The 23,038-nt window shown below is 38.9% G+C and overlaps 1 protein-coding gene across 4 annotated transcripts in view; it reads right to left on the bottom strand.

Annotated features, from left to right (window-relative positions):
- LOC135795881 (LIM domain transcription factor LMO4-B) overlaps positions 1–23,038 on the bottom strand; it is an 89,997-nt gene that overhangs the window by 52,971 nt on the left and 13,988 nt on the right. The gene's annotated exons all lie outside the window — the stretch shown is intronic.

The following is a 23,038-nucleotide window of genomic DNA, read 5'->3' as shown; positions in this document are numbered from 1 at the left end:
TCCGCGCGCCGAGAGTAGAGGGACATGAAATAAGAAACAAGAAACAAAGATTGAGCGAGTCGACTCTGCGCATCCTATTCATCGCCGGAACAAGACTGGAGAATGAGAATTCGGCGTCGAGATTGTGATTTTTGAGCAATTAATTTTAATGATGTTCATCGTCTCTCGTGGCGTATATATACCTATATCTGCGTGCGCGCTGGCGTCTCACGCGCGCAAGAAACAAAAATAAAGCGTTTACGCTTTTAATTAGTGCCATAACGAGTGGTTAATGCATTAAAATAATTAGGACGTTTTTACAAGCCACGCCAGCCGCCCGCCAAATAAATATGATGCGCAGCGCTAATGCGCGAATGTGTGCTTTTACTTTTAATTATTCGTCGCTGGTTTGTTCGCGTTTATTTATATAAGTGCGCCGCTGCCTCTCGCAGGATGAAATTTAAAATATATATTTAGTTGCATCAACGCGCACACGGTTTTCCGGCGAAACTCACAAACGCTTTTAAACCGTCCGCGGCTGTCTGTTCGGCTTGAAATATTCGCGTGCCGGCCATGTGAGAGTCGGCGAGGGAGGGGGTCTTATAAAACTTTTTAACTTTTCACTTTACCACTTTTCCGCGCTGCCAGCTCGCGCTGCCCAGACCAAACTACATAATACGGCAAATTACAAAATGCCGAGTGTGTTTGTGTTTTCCTCAATGCACTGAAACGAAATCACGTAATTCATACTTCAAACACAAACGTTACGAGTTTGACCTGATACCTATTATAATTAGACCAAACTTTTTCCTGCTTAATCTATAATATAAAAATTAATCGTAAAATCTGTTGGTAAGCGCATAACTCAACAACGCCTAAACCTATTTGGCCAATTCTTTTTTATAATGTTCGTTAAAGTCCAAGAATGGTTTTTACGGCGAGAAAATTCGAATAATTGCCAGGAAAACCCTAAAGACAGCCTTTTTCTATCAGAGAAAAGTTGGTATTGAATTTCAATCATAGTTATTGTTAAATAGTTGAATCCGAGATGGCGCGCTGACGTGCATTATTAGCATTTCTTTATATAATTAATTTCTTTAAAATAAAATTGCTAATCTTATTGATAGAATTGACACATACTATGTCTAGAACAAGAGAGTAAAAACGAATTACATTTTTATTAAACACTACCGGGACGAAGTCGCGGGCAAAAGCTAGTATATAATAAACTAATTTACTTAAAACCGAATTTATAAATATAAAACCTTTATTTGTCGACATTAAGCAACATAACATGTCCTTTGCTATATTAAAATTGCACATAAATTGAATGAAATGACAAATTAGTGACGATGAAAATTGCGCTACAGTATGACGTAGTAATTTCTCAATATAATACCCGTGCTGTTGAATATTGTGCATAATTTCACTATTGCACATTGCACACACTCGCTGGAAGATACGCGCCGTCAACGTTTAGAAGATAATAGATGAATAAACGCTGCATGCCAGAGATATTATGATACACGAAAATAGGAACGTGCAATTCATTACGCTCATGCGAAATGATAAGCAGTCCTATATGTCATTGCTTAAAAGACAAGATAAGAGACAAAGAGGAATGAATATTAATGAATTTCGGCAAAGTGTTTATCTCGCTTCATTTAATTAGCACGCTCGCGTGTGTACCGCCGTAACCCTCTGCCGCGTCCTCGTCACACTCTTCGACGCCGGCAGTTCTTTGCTCTGTCCCTTTGTATGCTGCGCTCGACGTTTCCACGAAATTATATTGTATATACTAACAGATTCATATGCATACTGATTACACCCGGGTGAAAAATAACGTGATTCATTTAAATTACATGGAATTTATTGATTACATGTAGATATTTTAAATTAGTCTTAAAAAAGAAGTTGTAACGAATTAAATTCGTAAAGTTAGATATAAATTTGTTTTCACGCAAACTTTAAATTCATTAGGACTCTTCCGTTGAAATAAAGCGTTGTTTTGCGGAGGGTTTTTAAATTAGAGCAACTTTTTCATCACGTTGTTTGCGTTGCGCCCTCCGAGAGATTTAATTAAAACATATTTTAATTACAGTCGAACATTTGATCAACCCGCAAATTTAGTAAAACCTTAACAGTTTATCCTTAATTATTGCAGCGTTCTTGTTCCGCCCGTACGTGCTTTACGTAATTATTGCTTTTTGCGTTTATTTCAAACGATTACGCGTCCTTTTTGCGCGCTTGGCGGCACCGTAGAGAGGCGGCGAGTCCGGTGGAGTACGGAGCCAGCGCATGGAGAGAGGACTCGACTCTGGGCGAGCTTTATACAACTGTTACTACTCTCCAACTACCAACAAGGTAATAACGACGTCGGTTAATTTCGTGCACAAAAGCGATTTCAATTAGTGAATATCCAAGTTATACGAGCGTGTATTAGTCGATTGTGCCAGGCGCCCGTCGGCAGAGTGTAGGTGGCAGAAGCGGCGCAGTTGCGAAAAGAGACCCGAGGAGGATTGAAAAGAGACGTCGGCCAAAGTATCTCGAACGTTAATTTCTAAGGTTGGCACCAGCGACGCGATGCGAGGGTTGGCGGCGTCAGCGGCGGTGGTCGAAACGGCAGCCGCCGCCGACGTCGTCCGGCCCGAGAGTCGAGTCCGAACAACGTCCGGTTCCGGAGATCAAAAGGCCCGGGCATGACCAGTAATTAAATACACTATAGCGCATTAAATTATCCTCGCATTGTACGGGGGACTGTACACAATCACCGTGGACATCACATATGCACAAAGCATTCCTCCCTTAATGAAAGGCCATTAGGTAAAACGTTTCGGAGTGCCGGGGCCGAGCGAAGCGGCGATTTTACTGTACGGCTGCTTCGCCAGCAACAGCAGCAGCAGCAACTCGGTTGGCTCTAGTCCGGGACAAATGTGTCTGATGGCATCGCTGTCCACTATTCGTTCGCCCATACGTATTTCGTCGGTTTCGGCAAACGTGTGCGCGAGATATTCGCCCACGCCTCGCATGCCCCGGCGCGCACTCGTACTTCAGTTTTGATTGCATCGGTTTCAATTTCGACTTTAAGTATTGACATTAAACGCGACAAGACGCATTCTTTCCTCAATTTAATTAAAGTTATTGGGTTCGTCACTCCCGGTTTACATTTTCATTTATTCCATTGCATACTGAAACATTCAGTACGTTGATTATTTGCAACGAATAAGACATTTTTGCAGAATATCATCTTCACCTATAATATAAAAATGAAACGCAAAATCTGTTGGCAAGCGCATAACTCAACCAAGCCTAGACCAATTTGGCCAATTCCTTTTTTAAATGTTCGTTATAGTCCAAGGATAGTTTTTACGGTAAGAAAAATTCGAATAATTACCGGGAAAACCCTAAAGACAGCCCTTTTCTATAGGATAAAAATTGGCATTGAGATTCAATCATAATTATAGTTAAATAGTTGAATCCGAGATGGCGCGCTGAAGTGCATTATTAGCAATTCTTTATATAATTCATTTCTTTAAAATATGTGTGAATATAGTGTGAATCTTATTGATAGCATTGACACATACTATGTCTAGAACAAAAGAGTAAAAACGAATTACATTTTTATTAAACACTACCGGGAGGAAGTCGGGGGCAAAAGCTAGTCAACAATAATTCATAAATTCCAGTCTCAATAAATGCCTAGATACACCTATAATTTTGTGAGTTTTCAGTTATAATCATCATGCCTATTTAAAATAACATACATAAAATTTCAAAAAGATTAATTTCGCATGAACACATTGTTGTTGGTCCACGAATAGAATTGTCGTGCGTTTGGAGAATAGCCAATAATTAAGTGCTCACTAAAAGGCAACTAAAGTAAACCACTTGCGTGTGTCGCACAAGCTTTGTTCGCATTTTTTTTTTTGTAATTTACGTATGTTGTGTGTGAGTGCGCAACTAAATGTTGAACCGAGCGCATTTATTTATGTCTTGTTTTCAGTTACGCACGTTTGTTACACATCGGCGCCGGTTTGCTTAGCGCATTTTTGAGTAACACATGGCCGTGAAGTTGGAAATAAAAATGTTTTTCGTTTTATCGGATGTTTCAATCTCACCATCCGCTTCCGGTTTTGATTTCCGGAAACGATAAGCGCATGCGTTTGTAGGTGTGCTCCTGAAATGTATGTAGATTCCATATATAAACCCGTCCACCACAATCAATGATAACTTTTACAACTTTACGTGTCATTAAAGTTATGCTAATTACCCTCGGTCTAAATTGCGCAACGGCAGCGAGTTGAGAAAAGCAGTGACTCACCTGTAACAAACAAACATAACGAAATGAGAATACATTGATACAGATTTAGAACAAAAATTGTGTTTATCTCAATTAAAATTAATTAATCGAAGAGGAGAGTTTCTGACTAAGTCTGTCACTTTGATCGATTGATCGTTTGAAGCAGGCGTGCCGCGAGAAAGGATGGAGAAGGAAGGAAAGCGGGGGAAATAGAAAAGGGAGCGGTAATTAGTAATATATTCAAGTCGATAATAATCCCCAATGGTATTCATTACACTGAATACACATTTAATTAGCTCATTAGTTGTCTAATTGACGCTCGGAAACTTCCAACTTTTGGCTCGGCGGCAGCTGCTGCTGCCTGTGTGCCTTGCCTGCCTGCCACGTCGGCTGTAAATAAACTTCGATGGCTTTTCGTTTCGTACTTTCCGTGTCCTTCGACTCTCGACAACCGAGTGCGTGCATTGCATCGATGGCCATCCTCAACATAATCTCAGCATGAATGCAACACCAATCTCGCATTAACTTTCATTCACCAGCACAAACTTAAAATTGAAAAAAGACATTACCTCAAAATAAAATTGAAATTAATTGCAAGCAATCATAATTAGGAAAAAAGTGAATGCAACTTTTGTAAAGTATTCCCCACGGCGTCCAATTAAATGTAACCAAAAAGCAAAATGGAATATAAATGGTTTTCGGTTGGAAAAGGAGAGATCGGCCGGTGGCGGAAGAAAGATAGCACCAAAGATGTCGTCAAATTAAGCGATTTTGTCGGCGCGCGCGCCGTTGATCCCTCGCCGGAGCTCAAAGCGCGAAACTCCAAGAGTCATCCGCGATAATTGAAATCGCAATCCGTAATTGGACACCAAGCCTACAAGTGTAGTACTACCAGCATACAACACAAATCCTCGGCACAAGCGGAGAGCTCTGAGAAGAATACGGAATAGAACAAGCCATTATATACAGTCTGTTCTCGCACTCAAAATTATTTTAAATATTCGTCACGACTTTCGGGCGGTTCTTATCAATATTGTTATTATTTAATTAATTGGTATGAAATTATTCGTAAAAACGAATTCATATCAAAACTGAACGAATACAATCACTGACAATGGTGCGTAGGAATTATGAAAAGCATGAATTCACGTCCGCTTTATGCGCGACGCTGCACAGTCGGCCTAGCGTGTTGAAATAAATTACACGGGCAATTAATCGAATTAACAATACGCTTCACGTTTATCGGAAATGTCAGAGAAATTGACAATGTGTGAACTCCGGTGCAGCTCGCCACAAAACGCAGCTAATAAATTTTTCTGCACAATTGTGCGTAAATTTCAGTCTGTTATTGAAGATACCTCACAAGTTCTACTCGTATATGTTATGTACCTATGCTTAAAAATTATACTTGGGTGTACAAAGTGATAATTTTCATATTTCTGCGTCTCAAATGTCATTTTAGAAACTCAATATACAACTATGCCGATGGATTTATGTTGTCATTTGAAAACAAGATCGTATCATGAATAATACGCACCGAAGGAGTTATTCTTCAACCACGCATTTATATACGTACAGCAATGAGCATAAAAAACCTTGAATATTAGTAATTACAAACAATTATGTGTTTGTAGGCTGGGCACAAAATAAAATCATGGGAATCCATCTAGATACCTAAAAAAACGGAATACAATAAAGGAGAATAAAGCAGTCTTTCAGCAGCCAGATTGTCATTTGTCTAAGTAAATACTTAAGCACTTGAGCCGCAGAAACAGTACTTCCGGTGTGCGCTAGAACAGCAAAGCATAGATTTCCTGCTCCATCGCAATTACTTATTAAAAGAGCGCAAAGAACAATATTTCGCTGGTACGAATACAACCGTAGCAGTAAACTCGAACGTTGTCATGCAAAAACATCAAAGCTCGCACCACATTCGCAGCTCGCTGACGACTCCATCGACAAGTTTCGAATTTGGCGTGGCGTGTGCGCCATAAACAAACGCGTTTGAACGAGTTGTGTTTTTGCCATTATGCGTGCACGCTGATGCTGCTAATTAGGATTTTTATTCTCGAATTAATTGAACACTGAATATACGAAAGGCTGTGTGCTTTGTGAGTACTCAGTACAGAAAGCCGGGAAAGAGTGAGCTTATTACGGGGCCTACGTTCGGCTCATAATTGGTTGTTGTGTTTTTTAAATAGACCAAACACACATTCATTCGCATCCGCGTATGGCGCGTCACGGAAAAGCAAATGAGAAACGCAAAATGCGAAATGAGGAGAATCAAGTGGTTTTCCTAATACACACAAACACACAAACACATATGATGTTAAAAAAGGATTCAATACCGAGTACTACAGAAAAAGTCATTATTGCCGGCGTGTATTAAAAATTCAAATGAAAGGCCTGGTATTAAAGTTTGAGATGAAAAAATCGCGAGGAAAAATTGCACGTCGATAAAGTTAATTAGTAAGCTGTTAATTAATTAAATCTATCATGGCTTGTTGTAATTCAAAGCCCTCGTCGTCACAGCCCCCGACTCGACGCCACTCCCGCACTCGTGCTATAGTTAGTTGGCTAGAGTAAGTAGTAGCTCCGAATTGTAAACGTTGGGTGCTTCAAAGTATTGCTGAACAATTTCCTATATATCGTTAATTAGACGGCGTTCGTAATTAGTCGAGCCCATCGATTTCGCGCCGCAGCCTGCGCCCTAATAGTCACTCATACAAGCAAAACTCAATAATTACCTTACCAAGCATATTTTGCCATAAATTCGTTTCGAACAAATACTTTTTATTTTTTTATTATTTTTATTATCATAAAGCGGCTCATTCACCTTATCGAATAAATTATTGATTCAAGTTGGCAATTGAGATAGTACGCTATGTGGAGTATCGTGCGCATAATATTCCTCCTCTTCGAAATAATCATTGCTAATTGTGATTGTGAGTGAGTCACTCAGACATGTAGCTAACCGCGAGTTATACGCGGTCCAATCTCCATGGAAATGGCACATTCACAACAAAGTCCGCCCGCCTGCGACGCACACGCAAACCCCGCTGCTCGCCGCCACTGCCGCCAGCTAGTAGGTACGTATTGTGCGAACGTTAATCCGCGCGTGCATGTGCGATGGCGGCGAGGCGCTCGCATTGGCAGCAGATATTGCACATATAATTAAAGCGATTCAATTACGTTCCAAACTTAATTATATTCCTTGTTCGGGTGTATCGGAGAGCAGCGTGTATATTTTATGTGTAGATTTCACACATACGAAAGCAGGTGTACATACTAACGAAGATACTGCGCGCCGCGCAAAGGTGGAATGCAATGACGAAGTCGACGGCGGCAGCGTCGTCGTCAGCATCGCAGCGCAGGTTTTACGCAAGTGCGCGCGCCGGAGATTTATACAAATACGCCGCACATGTGCCCGATAGTTTTGGTAATTGGAAATGTGAAATGGGCACTAAGAGAAATGGGCGATATGCTCCGAAAGGCAGCTTAAAACAATGCCGGTGGAAGTGTAATAAGTGGTGGTAGTGGTGCAGTGCTGGAGCTTTGTTTAATTACTGACTATTGTCCTATAGTCTTAAATATACAGGATGTTATAGAAATTTCACAAATACAGCCAATACTAATCGTATGCGCATGTTGGATTTTAATTGAATGTAATTTGTATTTTATTTAATTCACGATAAATGGATATGTATAGTTAAGAAGATGAATGAAATGTATAGCTGAGAGGCGGACGCCCCCTAAACTCGCCAAGTAGGTGTGAAATAGCTCATTCAATAGAATGACGCTGCAATTTTTCAAGAGCGTCATCGTCCGTCGGTTTCCGAGCGAAAAACTCAGAGGTAATAGGCATTGAATCAGCACCTCCACCTGGGTTAGTCACAAGTCATGAGGTGTTGTGTTATTAATAAGCTACAATTATTATTATCCCCATACATTACTCATAGTTTTATCTTAGAACATCGTAAATTCCCTCAATGAGTGTATTTCTTCTATTAATAATAATAATAATTGATTAATAGAAGTGGTATCGTTTAATATTGCAGTGATAAGGATTATTTGCTAAATTATTGACTAAAATCTGAATTTTCGAATTTTTACCTCAGCCACTACCGCTATCCTACATGCAATAGAATTAAAAAATAGTAAAAAAAAATTAAAATAACGAAAAATGTTATAAAATCAGTTTTTCTTATAAATCATTCAAATAACAGTATGAAAAAGATTAGAAACCACTTCGCTAACCATTTCCCAATATAACCATACGTCCTCAATAGCCACACAATATTTCGACATATCTATATCTATAATATTATATCCTGGTACAGACCACGTGGAAGTGCCGAACGCCAATATGTACAACATCTCCCTTATCGGCCACGATCCGATTTACTACGGACGGCGTTAGTAGTTTGAACAAGAGCGGCTGACGCCAAACGAACACACACTTCAAATTCCGTCCGAAAATCATAAAACAGAATTCAGCACAGCATACACACACACACATGCAAATACAATACGCAGCAGTCCATCCGAAACACACGTTTACGGGAGAGGAGAAACGCACCCAGAGTAAGGGCGGCAGCGTATAACGTGTTGCGAATGTCAAACATTAGATTGATACTCTCCATCAGGAATGCATAACATTTTGGGTAGTGTAGGAAAGCCAGGCGAATCGTCTATTGCCCAATTCAATTTGGCCGAATCAATTTCAATCATAATTTATGGTCGGTTATAAAACTTGAATAACATTTTCGAATTGAAAACGCTCGGTTCTTTGCATCGCCTCGGCGCGCGCATATACTCGTACACACAGTGTGTGTGCTCTGCTTTTGGGCTTCTTTAAAGGTTGCGATAATGCCTCGTTTTCTCAATATTATTAACGTTCCGCCAAAAGATTCGCATTCTATGACTTATGTTTAAATATTTAATTGCATTCTATAGCAAACCAGAATGCAATTCTTTGGTGGAGAATTTAAGACAAAACAAATTTTAACTACATAGTTTATAAAACTTTTCAACCGTAAGTGAATAGCCATTACGAGCAAATTGAACTATTATATTTTAGATTCTCCCGAGTAGAAGGGGGAAACTGTGGGACAGCTTGCCGCCGTTGCAATTGACGTAAGTTTTTAATCTGTAATAAAATATTACGAAATATAAATTGCTGAAAGTAACGAGTTATCGATTTTCTGGCGGCAGATTCTTACAAACGAATCCACAACGACAAAAATACTCTCACACACATACATACATACACACATACTTACGCGTACCTTTCCGCCATCATTATGACTTTACAAAGTTATTTTTCTAAATCTGCGCACGCGGCGCCGCAGAACACGCCGACTTGAAAGTTAAATAATTAGAAATCAAAACCGCCGAGTTTATTGTGTTTCAACCCTATGCGCCGGATGAGTTCTAAAATTTAATTACTTTTCATAATTTTAAAGTTTCGCATCGCAACGTTTAATTTGCATCTCCGCAAATTCAGGGCCCACATATTTCTATAGATGTAATTCAACACGAAGAACGCCGCGCGAGTTGCGATCGTTAAAAACCAAATAACGTCAATTAAAGAGGCACCCACGCTGGATAAATAACTAAACTTTCGCTATTTCCAACAAGGTGTTCGGGCTGTAAAAATTAAACGTACGCCAAAACCCGACGTAATTAAATACCTAATACATCTTGAATTTCAACACATTAAAAAGTCACTCACAAGCCCATCAAATTTATAATATTTAAAATTGATTTTCTCAGTTTTGACGATTGTAGATCGGCAAATCATTATTTTATAATCATAAATGTGGTACACATATTGTGTTTTCGGCCAGACAGATTAAATTCAAGTTATATACGCTGTTTTTTTATGTAACCGGCAACGCTAATGAATTTTTCGAAATACTATAGTTGTGGCTGCCTAGTCTGCGCACCGACGAAAAGAGAATAGCCGGTTCCCCCTGATCAGCAAAGCGTACATCCGCTCCGGTGGAAGCGGACGACGAGCTCGGGCGACGAGTTCGCGGGTGGAGGAAAAGCGATGTAACAAACGCAGGCCGACAGGAACGACGCTCAGCATTGTTCTCGGCGGGGCAGCCGAGATTGCCTACCGTGTCGCCAACAACCCGAATAAATATTATTATTATGTCTTTAACTTTCCATATACTTTATTTATGATGTATGCTATTATTATTTACCCGCGGCGCTGCTCAACCCCTCGCCGCAAGCGGCAATAAACCATTGTTAGCGAGTGATATATGTTATTAGTTGTTACCATCTCTGGCGGCTCGCATTTTCCCTCTAGTCACATCTAACGATTTCACTTTTCTCCTGCATCCCCAACGCTGGGCTGGTGTAAGTCTTCACTTTCGCTCATATATGCAGCAGCAGCAGCATTTTTTATGATTATTTTCACTAGTTCTATTAGATCTTTAATGCTTCATTTTATTAGCCATTTATCAACGAAATTAATCACGAGTTGTGATGCGGCGCGGCAGAAATAATTGGAGATTAAAAAAGAATGCGCTTGGAAACCGAAGATGAATGAAAGAGTAATGAAATGGCACGGTACGTTAATTACCGACAACCGACGAGAAGCGCTCGCGTGATCTGCAATAATTTTCAAATGATACCACGGCCTAACCGTAATTGGTAACGCAAATTCGAACGTAAAAGATGAAGCTCGCGATCGATATAATTGGTGGCGGCCACAATTACGAAGTACCACCATCTGCATGCTGCAAGTTTCCTTCGTTCAGTATATCTACCTACATATTATTTGTTATCTTAACTTTAAAAGGGACAACTTTTGAAAATTTACATTAAAACAAAAATATACCGCCTGCGTATGTGAACGCCATACTAGTTTTATTTGCAAGATATTTCATTTTATTGAGAAAACATTTCGAGTATAAATTTATTTTGGTTTGCTCATGAATTGTGGTAGCATTTGGCAAGTAGATAATAATTTCGGACGTCTTGTGTGGTCCAAACACGCCCATAAAAGCGATGGCACAACGATGATTGACGTTCGGCATTTATATTATCTGTTATAAGTAAGTGAGCCTTTGCTAAACATGTACTACACACTCGTTTTTCAACTCGTTGCAGCGTTGAATAAGCAAATACAACTAAAAAAGCCAAATGAAAATAAAACAACCGATAGCGCTAAAGATGAGTTATTTATATTCCACTCATCGATGTGGAGAGTGCAGAAATAAAAATATTGTAAATGCATTTATTCGTCACGACATTTCTATTTTGATGTTTCAATCATCATAAATTAATTTAAAAGCATTTATAATCTGTACGTCAAACATGATTTCAATTAATATTGTTATTTTTAAATTACAAAAAAATAATTCTCATAAAATGATTGTGGTAAATTTATATACGAGTTATAAAGCAGAAACTTCCATGCAATCAACATGTGGTTTTAATTTAAATGTAAATTTAAAATTTAGAAAACCAATCAGAAATCATGTAATTTACTCAAAAAATATGAATAAAATTAATGCCTTGTAATTAATCTTTTGTAAATTACCCAATGCATACTCATTTAAGGAAAGAATAATTACCAGTCATTATGAAAACAAGCAAAACGATCAAGAAATTAACTGTGAATTCGATACGAAACACAGAAAACACGCAAATTACAAATCGAAATAATGAATAATCATCTAGGAACGCCGCAAAACTTGAACAAAACTTATTATAGAAGACAAGAAAAAGTATGCCTAAAAATACAAAATGTAGGCGTTCCATCGTCGGATATTAACTCGCCTTTTATAAACTCATTTTGGTATTCGCTTTGTTTTCGACGAATATTTAATGAATCACAATGTGGATATAATATAATTTCAATGCGTACAGAAGAAAATAATAAGAAGAAAACAACACCCATAGCGATATTCTTTATAAGTCATTTCTTCGCCCACGCGGTACAAAATAACAATAACTAAAGAGTTGAAAAATAGTAGACAACGACAATTAATGCAGTTTTATAATGAACAAAGAGAATGCATTATTTCAATTTAATTTGGATTCAAAACTTTTAGATATTCAGGCTAGATACGTAAAATTTATCTCCACAAACTGTGAGATACAAATGCATATTGATGTTAGGGGTTGTGGGCGTTGTATATTGCGGGAGCATTAGTGTTTCGATCGATCTGCGTGTGCTTATCCTCCATGGACCACAATTAACACATGTCATAGATATAAATTGGTAAATAGAAATCACCTAGTCGAATTAATCAAACATTTTGAGTAAACAATGTACTGAAGCAACGCGGAATTAAAATGAAGTCCAAGTTTCTAAATCTAAAATTTGTTTGGTTTAAATGTGTTTTATTTTTTTGGAATCTAAATTGCTCATATGGCGTGTGAATGAATTGATTCGGATTGTGCAACACACAAATTGAATTAATCACGCGGACATAACAACCGATTAGTTCCGTTAATAATAAAATAGAAAGGATTAGCACAACGCACCGTAGATAAAAGCTATTGAATATTAATTAAGCCACGAATTCAGTGGTGTCCGCACCGAGACAATCAGTAATAATTAATATTATTCATAATTTAATTGAATGACCCCTTCACGTAGGTAATTAATGATTGCGTCCTCAAGTTGCGAGCGAAAATTCATTACTTAACGAAAACGTATACTGTACTCACACGCGATAAACAAATGCATACACGCGGTGGCGTCCCTCTCATCATCATCATCAACATCGTCAACATCCAGCGACCGCACGACAACTATGCAAATGCATGAGGCTAAGGGAGCATGGAACATGAGTGGTTTCCGCGACGACGCCGAGAATGATAAGAGCGCGTGTTGGGCGTGCGGGTAGGAAGGGTCTTTCGCTGTCGTCGTCGGCGGCGTCGTGATTGCGTTCTCTTGTCTTGAGCAAATTGATTACAGCACAAATTAAACTTTTTGCGTGCGCACCTACACGCGCGCGTGTGGATGCGCCGGGTGTGCGGGCGCGAAATGACGCTGTGGCCACCCTTCTTCCGCCGCCCCTTTTTCGTTCGATTAAACATGCATGACTGGACCATGCTGGCTGTGGCGGTCCCAATAAGCCCGTCCGCTCGTCCGGCTGCAGCGTCAAATGGGATTTTAATTAGAAATGCCCTTTTAGACAGACAGCCCAGCAAACGAAGCGGTGGCCGGCGGGACCGGAAAATCAACACCACCGATTTGTAATATTTGTTTTTCTTAATTTAAACCGTCTTAACACGTACGCTGCTCTCCACCCATATTACTAATTCAATGTCCTAAGTATAAATTTCAATATTAGTTATTTAGTATTTGCCAGGTGAGTAGAAACAAGAAAATAATTAATGTATCACGCACGAGATTAAAGCGCTTGTGACAATAAATTGCGCTACGATATTTGTACACTGCAATGACATAAAAGTTTTTCGGGCAATCGTAAAACTACACGTCTAGTGCTAATTGGAAGACGTTAAAACAAAAGCAAAAGTGGCGTATAACAAGCCTGAGTTTACAACAATTTCAAACTTATACCAATTGCCGTTGCAATTCGCAACATTGTCGTTGTTGCAATAAAAAAGTGTTTGTTGTTTCGGCATGTTCAGCATCAGCGTGCACGCGGCAAACTTCGACGACATGCAGAATGAATCGGGATGGAAACGAAGCGAGGCTCTGGCACTAATTTAACGCGTGTCGAATCGCTTAAAATAAATCATCCAAGTATAATGACGGTGGTCAATTTAGTCCCCTAACTAATTGCCAATATGTGATTATAACGAACGCTGCGCGGCTGTTGGCGCATATATCATCAGGATTCGGAGAGCGAACAGGCGCCTGCGAGCGTGTGCGTGTGCCAGGATATTCCTGCAGTCCTGCTGCTTGTCAGTGTCTGTGTGTGTGTGTATCGGACCGCCATGCCACGCCGCGCAGCTCGCTCCCCGTTTCGTTCGTAATATTCGTTGTTAGCTGATCGCGTTTACCATTTCCCATCCTGATGGCAAGCCATAGTTCAACCGACGCTACATGCACACACATACGCCAACAAGTACATACCACCTTCATTATTATACGGGGCACCGGGATTGATTTATAAACGTGCTGCTTAATTAGGATATTCCAAAAAGCAATAATTATGCCGTCGTATCACCTCGACAGACATTTTCAAGCTGCATTGTTCGCGGCGAGGAACACGATATTTCCTCCTTTTGTTCCCGGGCAAATTTTAAAATCTAAATATTTATTACGATGGAAAATCTAATAAATTAGCGCAGCTGGAAAATCGAATGAAAACGTTACTCCAACGCATTTCGCTGCTAAATTAACATAACAAGTGCACTAAATTAACCAAAGGAATGGCGTGGAAGAAAAAACACTGCCACGAATAATTCATTAAGCCATCCTCTCACTCTCCTGTTAATTTCAGTATTTATACGTTGTCATCGGATTTATTAATTTAATAATTTCGACCATCAGCGGGCGATTCTTCTTCTTTATTCTTTAATTCCCCACACCAGCAGTGCCGGTCTGGGCCGGAGCCGTTCTCTCCGTATTTCCAGCACTTTAACTGCGCTTCCTTAATGAGATTCGCGCAGTAAATAATCGTTACTTATTGCCGCGGTAATTATGGCCTCGGTGCGCGTTCTCTTTTTGGCTGATTTTTCTCTCGCTATCGTCGCGCACTTACGTACGTCGCTTACATTTATTATTCGTTTGAGTATACATTCATTATATAGGTTAGGTTTTTCAGGCGCGCGCGCGCACACACCGGCGATCGACGCGACGACGCCGGCTACAGTCCGTTCATGTCCGTTGTTGCATTTCGTCCCGCCGCCAGCCAGCGAGTGGTGCCCGTAGTACTTTAGTCGCTATTACGGCTTTTAATTAATTCCCAAAGTTTTATTACTTTCGCTGCGCGCCCCGGCTGCGTGCACTACGGGGCTACATAACGCGCGCGTCCTTGTGCAAAAATAGACGAAAAGGAATGATGGAAAGAGAGAACAAAAAAACTAAAGCCGAAAAGAAAAACAACTCACACACAGCGTGACAAAGAGTCCAGACATAGTTAAATTATATGCATTTGCACGAAAACAATTAATCGTAAATTGGATTTTACCACTTTCAGCAGTTTTAAAGACAAATTACCTACTCACCAAATAATAAGTATGAAAAAAAAATGTTGACATACCTGAAACAAAATAAAAGAAAAATCATTAAATTGTCAGTAAATGCAACCATTACATCTACTTGAGATTCGTTATACACTCCAACCATTAAATTCTAAAATAAATTTTAATTTGCATTTTATGTTTGCGCAGATAGAACATGTTGGCAAAAAACTTGCCAACTAAATAATTGGCCCATAAAACAATTTCAACACCCCGACACTCACGTTTTTCTGTTCGGACACATACGGCGCGTACGTCATAAGAACTGCAAAGATATACCTAACGACTATATATAGTTAGACGCGATGAAAAGCGTAATCGTTTTATTTCCGCCATTAAAGGCATTAGAACTATGAAAACCGCCGCTTTCAATGCACTCCTCGCGAGTTGAGCATGTTAATATAAATATGTTATAAAGCAGCTTATAAATGACTTTAATGCACCTTAAATGCAGCAGGTCGCGCTGTTGGATCCAATAAAACGAATTGGTAAAATTAACCATCTTGCTTTACTCACCAATTCTTTCTTGCCGGTGAATACCACCTTTCAAGCGCAATCAGTGCACACGGTGTTATTGGCCGCATTTCAAGAGTCCACTGAACGCTATCGTGAACGTATGCGTTTCATATTCGCTGATACCACGTTTGATTATTTGATTGCCCACCGTGGACCGAGACCATAAATATGGAAATCGTATTCTTGGACATTGAGCGTTGTAACGATCAAGAACACGAAAACTCACTCAGAATGCTAATGTGCTCCATATATCGGTGCGGGAAATCAAATAGTTTCCGGACGAAATTTCAAATTTACATTTTTCCCCATTGCCGAATATTCGGGTCGATACATCTATTAAGTGACGCTAATATCATACCTGTATTAGACTGCTTTATTTATAAACATATCATTCGATAAGGAATGAAAATTGCAATCTGGCATTATCAAATACAATCAAAAATTGTGGTTGAATAAAACAGTTATGATATTGCACTTGGTAACTATAAAGTTATTGATATTTTAAGCAGCTATTTCTAAGTCAAAGTAAGCTTATGGAGAAGCAAATGTAACAAAATTTGTAAAAGTATGAAAACTATTTTTTTTTTTTAATTATTTCTACCTTTTGCACTTGCGGACCCTAAGATGGTTAATGCTTTCGTATTTCATTGGTGTACAAGTAGCAGAAGCAAAAAGCACAGATACCTACAACCTAGAACATAATTTTCCGTAGCGTAAAGTTTCCTTAATTGACATTAGTGTAATCAATTGTTTCCACTATGTATTAACTGCCCTAATTGCATTCGTGAACAATGTTGCAAGGGCCACACAGTGTAGGTCAAAAATAACGGAAGTAAGCGGACTGCCCGCGGCTTGTTTAAGACTTCGGATCGTGTCGAATCGGTATAAATCTTTTGCCGTCCAGCCACGAAACGAACGCGCAACCAAAGTTACCAGCGTCGGCACGCAACGCCCGAGTTTAATTTCTATTAAATCGTGTAATGAAATACCCTTCTACATAACGCTAATTAGCTACTGTGTTTGACACGTGGAAAAATATGATTTTAACTACTTGCACACACAAACTCATACACAAAATAACTACATACAACTCGGCGATTGATTTTATTACTGAATTATTCCAGCAATCGATACAAAAGACTATTTATGTATGTGTCCTCGAGCTTGATGATCTCATTAAATGTGATATGGTGCGCGTACATGCTTCACATTTTAAAATATCCATTCAATTAGACCCAACAGTCGGATTTTGAATTTTCCACCGACGGCTTCTGTGTAGGCGTGCATTAAAACGTAAATTCGTACGATGCACATTTTTTCAGCACTTTCCAGTAAAAAATTCGTATTAAACACGACGATAATAAAATTTATGCTCCCTGCATTCGTGTCCGCATGGATAAAAACGTGAATAACCACCACCCGAAGCATAGCATTTTCCTTTATCAACGCTCGCAGACGCGGATACTCGCACCATAGCGTTGGAATAATGCGTGTGCTGTTGACTTTTAACGACTGCTTAATATTCAACAACAACTTATTACGAAGATATATCTGCGATATATAAAGAAACAAATTGCTACTAAAGCGCTGTGTTTACTACTTATATCTTATAACCGCCGCTCTTCCAATACACGAAACGCAAACAATTTAAACGTTTTCAGCGTATAAAATACACACTAATAGTTTTTGTCTGAATTTATTATGAAACAATTTTCAATATTTGCTCGCAAGCGCGAATAGTGTTTGTTCTAGTAGTGAAGTTAGGAAATCGTAAAAATACGACTGCAGTGCAAGGAGGAGAAATCAACGAAAACACAAAAAAATAAAAGTGGCACCACAGAAAAACGAAGAAACGTCGAACAACAAGAACACTACAAAACGTCACAAGCTCTATTTGTCACGCATAATTGTATTATAAATCATTTGTTTTTACGGTCATATTTTTACACCAGTCGCGACGCTATTTCATGTTCAGCGTTACAACATGGTGAGCACGCTCGTTGAACTGTAAAAATATTAAATAGTTTCGTATTTTCCTACACCACATCGACATGTAAGTAACCTACGTGTACAAACACAAGTCGGTCGTCCTGTATCCCGCAACACATTTTCATTTAATATTTAAATGCACAGAGTGCTTACAAATAGGTTATTAACGTACTCTAGGCGAGAACAAACAAAAACAAACTAAGTACTTATAGTTTCACCATATTTATTTATTTGCAACATAACGAATTCATATTTAACAAAAATATTAAAGGCGTCCTTACGTGGCGCAATAATAACTACTTATTCATAGTTATATCGCTATAAAGGTACCTATAAAACCTCGAAACTAAATCAAATTAAAATGAACACAAATCAATCTTAAATTAACTATTAAATACGAAAATTGATTGTTGCAAATTTTAATGTTATTGCGCATAAAATTATATAACTAAAGTTAAATTTAATAAAGAAAATCATATAACTTACACGAATTGGTCTGAAATATCTGATAAAGCATTATTTTTAAATTAATAAAATGATATTAAAGGAAGAAAAATAATTCAGAAGTAAATTAACAAAATAATCGTTTAAATGAGTTAATTGGTTTTTGAGTAAGGCCTAAATTAATAACTAACCGGCGACTACAGCAAAAACTGTTAAAGAGTTAATGTATCACCTCATTTTGCTTTCTCTGAATATTTATGTGACTATGCATGATGATATGCTCATCAGTTTTACAGTTTCACACTAAAATTAACGCGCACGGCTCTGATTACTAGCCACGCACCCACGGTAGTTGGTTAATTCTTCTTGAAATTTAATTATTCTTCGTTCACTTATGAATCGCCAAGAAGCAATTTCTTTTCTCTGGTTGTCTGTGTTAATTCAATAAGAAGCACACGCAAGAACCAGCGCGGTCGATGTGTACCTATACGTACGCCGAACGCATTCGTTTTTACGCAATAAAACTTAATCACCGGCCGTAAAAATGAAAACGAACGTTCAAACATTATCTAATTGCAATTACAACTCGCACCGACTCCTCGCGTAAATAGCAATTGTTTATCTGCAGCCAGGTTTCACGAGGAAATAGCTCACAAATGGCCCCAATCTCAAACCTCAAATCTCGCTCTACTCACCTCTCAAATACAGTAGTAGAAATCGCGCTTCCGCGCGTTTAATTTTATTTCTGTTATCTCGCGTTAGACTTAAATATCGCATTTCGCGCGGCGTAGAGTACAATAGGAGTAGATGCTTTCAGCACTTCACTCACTGGATGAAAAAGAGACAGAAAAAAAACGTACGCGCGCGCGACTTATTATCGCATGAACTTGCCTCATTGAAAAAGGCAAGCATTGCGTTGTTCGTAACCGAGAAATCGTTGCCATCGTGCACGATAAAAAAATTCAGTCGGACTGAAAAAAGTATTCCACGTGTGCATTTTTTCGCGAATGCGCCTAGCTATGCGAATGGAAACTTTTCTTCGCAACGAGTCAGCGAAAAAATGCGCACTGCCTTCGGTACGCACTTAATTAACGCGCCTTAATTAAAAACAACACGTCGATTAGATATTTTAATTAAACGGACACTCGGAGCGAACGCTGCAGGCCTGCAGGCTTGCAGCAACCTTAAGGTATCGTTAACATTCTTTTCACTCCTTTTTTTTGCTCCGCCGTTGTTTCTGGTGTGCTTTCAATCTCGCTGATACGCCGTAATCACCAGGCCGTTTAAAACGAACAAATATCTGTTTTCCGTTTGAAGTATAAAGGGTTAGTTAGGCTTTTTTCCTACAGATTATTTCAACTTAATTTTATTATATACCGAGTGATAAATAATAATAAAATAAAATCAATTAATTGATTGTTCCGATCGTTTCGCACACTTACTCAATAGAAATTGTAAAATTAAATAGGGATATAAAAACGTTGTAAAACAAATGTACACACGCGATAACTGTGCACACAGCGCGAATTTTTTTGATGTCATACCGTATATACTCTTATTGCCTCCTTATTGTTTTATAGCAACATATAACAAATTGATACAGCAGTTAACACATTTTTATTGCCGACCGTAAACAAATAATAGAAATCTCACGGCATCTCACACTCGGTCGACGCGCATTCCGTAAGTCGCTAGTTATTTTCGTCATTTTATACTCGTAAATTTAATTGCTCAAAGCATAATACATTTTCATTAATACTAAAAGATATTTTAATATCCTCGAATATATCGTTAGTTTTTCCACACACATTTCCTCCTCGGCGGCGCGCACATTTTTATACGCGTATAATTATTTTACGGCGCGCGCATGTTTAACGACTGTCAATTAATTAAGTCGAGCCATTCGAACATTATGGAATTTAGCAGGGCGCGCAATGAAACGGACGCGTTCGTAGACACGCGACGGGAGATTAAACCGATGTCACTTGTGCCGGCGTGAGTTTCTTCACAACTTTTCCATACAGTTTCCTTCGCCGTGTCGTGCGTACACATGTGAATGTTTTGTTTAAAAATAAACAGTATAATTTGAGCAAGCGAGCGCATAAATATTACCAACGACTCGTTTCGCGTGACGCTTTCTTCCCGAAATATAAATCAACTCGAGTTATCTTCGCTATGCGCGCGCATACAAGTGCACTCATATAAAGGACGACTTCTCACATGTGACCATCAAGCGCTTTTCCGTTTCAGACATTCTTTTCGAAAATATCTTAGAAAAACTTTTCGAGTATTAAACAATTGAAAGAATTTACGATTGAAACCTCGGCAGCCAGTTAAAAATGAAACTCGGACACCACAGGGATTTGAAAGGCCTCCCATCGTTAAGATTATTAGATGGCAATCAGCTTTACCACCCTCCAAGAAGTCCAGTCCGACAGAATATTAAAATTGTGTGGACCAAAGCAGAAGCACGAAAACGAGGAAATTAAATTTGAAGAAAAAAAAATTAATTTATCGCCCTCCACTCAAAGAGTCCCGGCTATAAATAAATCATTTTTATGTTTACGATTCACGGCGTGCAGCCGCATATGCCAAAGTTTGAAATTTCGTTACCGAGAAGAAGACATAATTTCGAGACGTGGTGAGGCGGCGCGCGTATCGATTAAGCAATCACCGAAGAAAATGACGCATAGACAATGCGCGTTTTGTCTGGACTTCTAATAGATCTGTCCACTGGCGGATGTGGTGGTAGATGCATGCACTCTCATATCTATAATGAACGTCGAATTGACGATAGATATTAGGAATGTGGCGGTATTCTCGGTTGGTCGTTCATTCGCTTATAGAATCTCTCGCCGCTCCCCGCTGTCGCCCGCCACAACCCAACCGACCGAATGCGCGCCTAGCCTATTTCGCGATACACGAAACTTCAATTTATGAGGCTTGCATGGGTATTAGTTTGCTGTCAGTTTAATTAAATGAGCTTAATTACATCCTCGGATAGTTGGACGAAGAATTTCCACCCAAGCGAATATATATATATGAATATACTATATATATATATAATGGCGGCGGTTGTAACGTCGGTGGCGGCAGCAACACCAGGAGGCCGGCCGGCGCGTGAATAAGCATCTACCGTCTATTATCATTCGCCCCTTCTTCGCACGTCTTCATTACCCACATGGCTATACCAAAAACAATTGTATTAATATTAATAACTGATTGCATTCAGAATGTTTTAAAGCTTGACCACTACCTGTTTGACAGTATAAATATTTTTAATAATAACTTCAAAACCACTTGACTTAATTAAATACTTCTCTAGAAATCTCCTTGGGTACTTCTTAATTAAGCTATAACGAAATTTAATTCAGATCAGTTTCTGTTCACAAATTTCATATCAACTTCAATCAATTATATAAGTTTTAATTAATTAAAATTTTAATGATCTGTGTATGTAAAATACAAATTTGTGATGGAATTCACCTAAAAATTAAATAGTTTTTGAGTGAATTGGTAGCAATTAACCGCACAACACTAATAATATTCTCCTTCCCGGCCTAGGCATTAATCGAAGTCTAGACCGAATAAACCACGACCTATGACAAGTATCAACCGAAAAAATAATTGAAGCAATAACATAAGTTCGCCTCATTTATCCTGTAATGAACAATGAAGCAATAAAACAAAGCAAACGAAAAACGCTGCCGGGCATTAAAAGGACAACCGTCGCCCCACACACACCGACTGACTATAAATCGTATACGATGTACGGAAAAAAGAAAAAGACGCCGCTGCTAAAAAGGTAAATAAACTCTTATCTTATCGTGCACGATGTGTATGTATGTATGCGCATACCCGGGCATAATTACTTGTAAATGTTTGTAACCGACTTGAACGAACCAATTCGTCGCAATCGTCGAATGTGTTGCTTTTATTCCATGTTACGAAGCGCAACCAGCGAGCGATATAAACGTTACTTAATTAGTCGAACCACCGAAATCTTGCGACATGCAGTAAATTGGAGTGCGCCCTCAACACGCCTTGGCAGGCAATAAATTATACATATGAAGTAATTGCGGGAAGAAAGCGAAAATTCGAAGATCATTTCAGCGGTCTTCGGTTTTATTATCGTAATTGGAAGTGAGTTACTCGTAAATCGTTCGTTTTCCTGTGCTTCGATTGCAATTCTACCAAGTAGGTATAGCATAAGTACAAGTAAAGTCTTCGTCGACGTTGTGTGTTTGCAATAAAGAAACGGATTAAGCATCGCGACGCGTCTCACTCGACAGAATTTATAATTGCGCGCGGTTTTAATATGGCCACGTTGAGACACCCAATGCCGATGGAGAGATTTAGCTAGCCACACAAACGTTGCGTCATAAAGATGCCTGCACGCTGGGTTGCAGATTACGGCACATAAAAACACAACCTCTTTATATGCGGGCATTAATATAGTTCTAAATCAACAATATTTTTTTGTAAATAATTACTTAAATACAGAATCTATAAATATGGATAATAATAATTCTGAATGGGCTCATGGATGAAGTAATTATTTAATTTTTAAATAAATAAATCCGGTTCTGCATGGGGTGTAAACTGAACAAAGATGATCCACACCGA

This window comes from Atheta coriaria, unplaced genomic scaffold (assembly GCF_025399875.1).
Source record: "Atheta coriaria isolate IRGN ID8LTWV9N9 unplaced genomic scaffold, Caltech_Dcor_3.1 hic_scaffold_7_pilon, whole genome shotgun sequence".
Lineage (NCBI taxonomy): Eukaryota > Metazoa > Arthropoda > Insecta > Coleoptera > Staphylinidae > Dalotia > Dalotia coriaria.
This window is presented reverse-complemented; position numbering and strand designations above follow the sequence as displayed.